This window comes from Pollicipes pollicipes, unplaced genomic scaffold, assembly GCF_011947565.3.
Source record: "Pollicipes pollicipes isolate AB1234 unplaced genomic scaffold, Ppol_2.1 Scaffold_1600;HRSCAF=1878_pilon_pilon_pilon, whole genome shotgun sequence".
In the NCBI taxonomy this organism is placed as follows: Eukaryota; Metazoa; Arthropoda; class Thecostraca; order Pollicipedomorpha; family Pollicipedidae; genus Pollicipes; species Pollicipes pollicipes.
The window spans coordinates 4,837,778-4,844,234 of record NW_023595962.1 but is presented as its reverse complement, the minus strand read 5'-3'; the positions used below and the strand labels follow the sequence as shown (position 1 = coordinate 4,844,234).

At 50.5% G+C, this 6,457-nt stretch overlaps 1 long non-coding RNA gene across 1 annotated transcript; it reads left to right on the top strand.

The window, feature by feature from the left end:
• Positions 1–587: 587 nt before the first annotated feature.
• LOC119090555 (uncharacterized) lies at positions 588–4,056 on the top strand. The gene is made up of 2 exons (XR_005093258.1): positions 588–673; positions 2,971–4,056. It is a non-coding gene; the product is annotated as an uncharacterized LOC119090555 (long non-coding RNA).
• The last annotated feature ends 2,401 nt before the right edge of the window (positions 4,057–6,457 follow it).

The window sequence follows — 6,457 nt, the reverse complement described above, 5'->3', positions numbered from 1 at the left end:
TTTAAATGTTTGTCTAACTTAGCTTTCACGGCAGCGGTAGCCTCATTTACCCCGTTTACATGAGTCAACCAAAAGGACAATTTTGCGACGATTAGAAAAAAGGCGCAGTTTCTGCTCATGTAAACGGGTTTCAGCGACGCCGCGCCAGCCACACATCGTATCGTAAATTTGCGATGGTGGGAGAGGAAATTTACGGTAAGCCTAGATCACCTACAGATAACGATGCATACCGCTGGTGTTTTCGTGCATGTTTTGAGAAAAATGGTTAAGTCTGACAACAATAGGTCGCAAAAGAATACAAAAATCAGAAAAAAGCTGACTGAAGTCAGATTAATCCATTACTTAAGCCAAAATATTAATCTGAGCTATTCTTAGACGAAAGTGCGTTTTGTAAATTGTACATGTCCCCATCGCGCCTTTCGGCCGCTTTGTCACGGATTTCGGCTTCGCGCGACGAGCTAGGGGGGAGATTTTGGGCTGGGGTCGACGGCGTCTCATGGCTTTTTTGCCTGTGAATTAGTTTTTTGTCTTAACCCGCTTGTGTAAAGGTGCTTTATCGAAGTTGTAAAACATGCGTCATTGGACGCCGCAGGAAGAGCGGGTGATGCTGGCCATTGTTCAGGAGAAGGGGCTTCTGTCGGCCATCGATGGGAGAAAAGTGCGCAACGTGCAGGTTAGTATGGTCACGTGGCACGTACATGCACTCACGCACACGATATACAACATCTGTGCAAGCTATTAAGCTATTGCATGTTTTAGCAATAGTTTAATAGCTTGCACAGATGTTGATAGATACAAAACTTAAGCAGGTTGATGGTTTCGGGTTGTTCCATCAACTGTGGTCACCTAGACTCAATGGTACCATTTGGAAGGAATGTGCTAACATCTTGGAACGATATTATGATGTGGCATGTACATTAGTATGTGCTGCCTGCAAGACAAAGTTACATCATGCAGGGTAGTTTTGGTATCCTGATGTGCATTTAAACATAGTGTGCATTGCTCCTATTGTGGTGGGCTCCTTATGGTCATAGTGATGTTGTGAAAATGATCAAAGAACACCTTCATTGATTTGTATTCAGGACTGCAGCTAAGCTGTATTAGTCCAAATTCATTTGGGTCTTGTGAGTTGGCTCCAGGATGGGGAAACAACTGTTTCATCAGTTTTGAAATGCATCCTGGAGTCTTTTAACAATATCCTTGGTTCACAATAGTCATTAGTCATATATGCAAAGCATACCTGCACTGGGGGCAAGCCAGTCTGTTGAAAAAAATTCATCAGCATTATCAATCATTTTTGTAAGCTTGTTAAAACTGGCTTACACAAATCAAGTGATAAGCAATATACATTGTCTTGTATCTTGCACCCCTTGTCCTGTATCTTGCACCTTTTGGCTCAGTCGCTGGGGGTGCCTGTCAGAGTCTGTTCCATTTCTTGATCACTGCTGCTAAAGCTGTGATGTCTTAAAACTTTCAATGTCTGTGTTTTAACTAATTTTAGGGAATGGCTGCTTACTGGTCTTTCTTTGAGCTGTTCCATACAGGATTTGATGTGCTGTGATTACATCACCCCTCATTTTCTTGTAGTTCAGGGATGGGTGCTTTAGCTTCATTGACTTTTCTTTGTAATGTAGATGACTGATATTTGGGATAAGTCAAGTAGTTTTTCTCTACACTCATCAGCTCCTGGTCATCTATCTATGCTCTTCTATATAATGAGCAACTATCACTGTGACAAGTGAAATTAAGCACATCATTGGCAGCTGTGCCTTAGGATTGCAGAGGTATCTTGCCATATACATGGCTTGCATGATATAACATTGGGCCTGCATGGTTAGTTTTGAATGCTGAGCTAAAGGAAGCTTACAGGAGTAATGCGCATGACCCATGCCATCTACCTGTGCATCTACCCATCTACGTTCACTCTGAAGGTCAAATGGAAGTCATGGTTAGGAGGATAGCCATACAAAGAAAATTATTATTTTGTTAAGTGAGGCTCTATTCACATAGGCTCAGCATGCATCAAACCTCTCAATGTCGAATGAAGTGAGCAAAAATTTCAACTGACCCTTTGCTGATTGTCACTTGGCCTTTCACAGGCTGTGATAGGCCATGTCATAGGCCATGCCTTTCATGCAAGGTGTAAGATGTGCAAAGTGTAAGAGCATAGCCAAAAGTGGTGAAGGTGAATGATAACCCAACAGATAAGCAAAAGATTGAACACAGTCAGGCATATTTATGCTAGCCACATTGGATGTACTGTCCTTTTTCAGGTATTCCAATGCATATCTGAGTCCCTGGTGGAGAAGGGCCACGACCGTCCGTCTGAAATGTGGAGAAACAAGCTGAAGGCCATAAGAAATAAGTACAATAACTTTAAGACGAGGCAGGGTCGGTCCGTAGCTAGAGTACAAGACCTTGCCAACAAAGACATCCTCCAGGAGCTCCTGGGAGGACGACCAGCGGCCAACGTGGCCTGCAGCGGCAGTGGAATTGACGTTCGAGCACGTGGAGGACGCATCGGACGGCGAGATAATCAGAGCACGCGCGCCCTTATATTCGTGTGATGTTATTACCCCGCACGCTAACGTGTCACGCTGGTTGGGGCCACCCTTGAAGCCCTTGAATGTCTCAACATCAAGTGCCACCGGGGAGAGCGGGGCCTATCTCCAGGAGGTCATGATATTCAGCAACCCAATGACCCGTTTTCCGCGAACCGTGTTGAGCGCGCCTGATGGGTGAACCCCTTGGCGCATGCGCACTATCTGACTGCGACATTTTGGGCGTATGGTGGCCACCGCGGCTGAGTTTCCACAAATTAGCCGTTTCCTGCGTTTAGTTTCGGACGGAAAGTGCTTTGCCAAACCAGGTGGGCAGAAGATCAGGTGTTTTCTTATCCGGTTTGTAATATTTGCAATCAACTCCATCTTATGCCTTTTATATACCTTTTGTGCTGCACTGTGATTTCAGGAGATCCAGTTGTCATCTTCCGTGGCCAAGGGATCGCGCCCCTCCTCAACACCGACGACACGTCGACCATCGCCGAAGACGTGCCGTTTCTGGGGGAGGGTGACGATGATGCCATCGTCTCAGAAGTGATTAGCCGACCCGCGTCACTGGAGTCGCTCCCAACTGCCTTCGTCCCATCGTCGCCTCGGAGTTCGTCCACTGCACCCAGTTCCCGCTCTTCCATATCTCTGCCCCCATCACACTCCGGCATTTCCACATCCCAGGCTTCCATCTCACCGCGGCCCGTCCACACCACATCCCGGCTCGTCCACCCCGATCCGCGGCCCACCCCGATCAACTAACACCTCAGCCCACGCCCCAGCCTGGCCCATCAACGTCTCATCCCGGTCCATCCACACCTCGCCCCGGCCCATCCACGTCTCGTCCCAGCCCATCCATGTTTCGCCCGGCCCATCCGCGCCTCATCCCGGCCCATCCGCACCTCATCCCGGCCCATCCGCGCCTCATCCCGGCCCACCCGCACCTCGTCCCAGCTCTCAGCCCGTGCCTCATGATCCGGCTCCTTCATCATCCTCATCATCTGGCTCTGGTCGCTCCTCTGAGCCAACGGACATCCAGCCCCGCCAGCGCCACCCGACAAGACTTCAAACGCCTGTCAGCCCCTCCAGCCTGTTGGGCGGCGACGATGGTTTGAGTGGCACCCCCGGGCCGCTCAACAGCGTCAGGCCCGTCGCCGAGCCGCGTACTCCCACCGTGACAGGATGGTGGCCTCCTTGGAACGGGGCGAAGAGCGAGCCGCAAGGAGGGAGGAGGCGCGTGACGTCAGGGAGGACACTTTTAAGGAGGCCCTGCTTGAGGGGATGCGGGCAGGCCGGACATTGCTGAGAGAGGCCGTATGTGCCATGCAGGCTATCGCCGCCACTTTCCGCTGGCCAGAGCACGAGCGCCGCCGTGGCCGATCGCGCTCCTGCTCGCCACGCTGAGGCATCATTTCGGTACAACCGCCATGTATCGGGCGAAGAGTAGGACGGTTACAGCGGTCCTTGCTTCCGAAAGTGCCACGCGGGAATATACGTTGTTTAATTACATGTTTACAGGCTGGTCAACATGCAACGTCGAGCTAAGTGTCGCGTTGGGGGCTGCCATCGCAGCCGCGCCAGAACGGCTAACAACCAACGGAGTTCTTCGGAGCCACGAGAAACGTCGCCAGCATAAGCCGCTCTGATACAAAAAAGGCGGGTCAAGACAGCCTAGCGCAAATCGCTCCTAAAGTGGCATATTACACTTATCGACTGGCAAGGCGCAAGCTTGACTGTCTCAACGGGTAGTTCCTGGCCAGGTATGACCTGATAGCATTCCTCGCATCCTTTGCCCTAGCCTCGTAGCACGCCATATGGTATCGCCCGCTGGGCTGGGGATACTGGCGGGCTATTGCAATCGTGGGAAGCCAAGCCTCGTGGGAAGCCTCCCGCTGCGACTGCAACAATTGTGCAGAATGCAACACGCTGTCACAGCCAGCGGCACGTGCAAAAAGTCCATATCAATTCGTTTCTGCAGCTTGCGCCACCCCTTCAGTCGCCTGAAAGCGCACTCGATTACCATGCGACCAGCACCATGGTACACATTAAGAGACTCCTCCTTAGCTTCCAAACGCTGCTGATTGGCCGTTAACCCTCGGAACCTGGCAGATGCGAGGGCCTGAGCATAAGGCTCCATCAGCCACGGCTGCAGCGGGTATGCCGGATCGCCGAGAAGACTAAGCTGTGCCGGCACGCCTTCAATCAGTCTCGGTTCCTGAAAAGGATACGATTGTATTTGTTGATGAGTTTGGACTGGCGTGCACTTGAGCAACTGGCGGCTCAAGCCTTGAAAAGTACACTGGCAACTCTCAAAATACAAAATACATGTACACCAAAACGGAAACCCGCAGTGCATTATAATCGCAATGAAGGAAGTGCGTTTGCGACACAACACGTTTTCCTCACTACCTTCGATCCAAAGGCAGATAGTCGCTGAAATCTGCAGAACCGTGTGGAGACGTTCTGACCTTTGGCAGCCGCTCGCACTACCGGTACAGGGCGGTTGTAGCCAGCACACTCGCGTCGTGCCAGCTGCCGCAAGACCCACAATTCACGCTACGGAGCCTGGAAAAGAGTGCTTTAAACTAGGTATTTCCCTGCATGGCTTCACAAAACAGGCGGCACACTACGTGCGTGAAGCCCGGTTATTTTTGCGCACCATTGTGGTGAAAAATGACGGGGGCGAATGTCGCCGCAATAAGACGATGGCGCCGTAGCTATAGAACCTTCCGTATCTATTGTTCATTTCACGTTCGCCAGCACTGGATCTACGCGATCTGCGCGGTCATTAGGTCCGTGTACCACAGGATAGCAATATGCCTTTCAGGGAACGAACGAATGACTGGTTGTTAGCGGGTAATTTATGCCAGGCTGCTGAGCATGGCCATTGCAGCGACTTATACTCACAGGTACCGGTCACCGCACACGGCTTGCAACTGCACAGAAGGCCAGCCCTTGCGGTTGACGTAATCCCGGTGACCGTCGCTGGGAGCGGTAACAGGGATATGTGTGCCGTCTATTGCCCCACACGCTCGCGGAAAGCACCACTTCTCCTCCCAGCGTTGGGCTATGTCAATGGCTTCGGTGGCGGGCGGCATCTGGATGTAATCCCGCATGCCTTCTACCACCGCATTGCAAAGTCCTAAGAGATGTTTGCGCACCTAACATAATGAGGATTAATTAATCTACGGTTTTCGACAGCAATGGCACGGAAACAACGGATACAAGCAAAGGATAATACCGAAATACAAAAACAATGCATCTTGCTTTGCCCATGGCATCTTGTTGCACCAGATATTCGGGAAAAGGGCTTGTAATAGAGCGGGAACAAAGCATAAAGAGAGGGGGAGGAGAGTTTTTGATAGCGAAGCGTTACACCCAGATGTGGTTGTAAATCATGCGTAACTATTTCAGTGAACAATCGAGCATTACAGCTTTGTGGAGGATGCTCCTATCAATGTTATATAAGAATGCTGGTAAATTACCATAAAGAGATAATAAGTCTGCTTGTATACCATGAATTCCTTGCCATTTACTTCTGTGAGCCGAACTGATTCGCAGTTACCCGGTACTCCATGCTGCTCGCTAGGTTATATAAAGCCATTGCTGCCCTTTCTTCCAAAGGCATGGGCTCCCGCACTGTAGTTGGCCGAGGTTCCATCCTATGGCGCACGAGCTCGACCAGCTTCATAAAGGAGCCTTCGGTCATGCGAAAGTTCTGGAGTCACCGATCATGATCCCGTGCCTGCAAGCCGTGTAAAATCTGGTTGTGCATTAGACTAATGTATGGGCTTTATAGCAAAGCTTGCCGAGGCTTCAACAAGCACTCAACCAATGATAGCAAGCTATGTGTCGAGGGCTTTGGCTAATGGAAAAGTGGAGTGACCTCCAGCATGGTTTGCATTGGA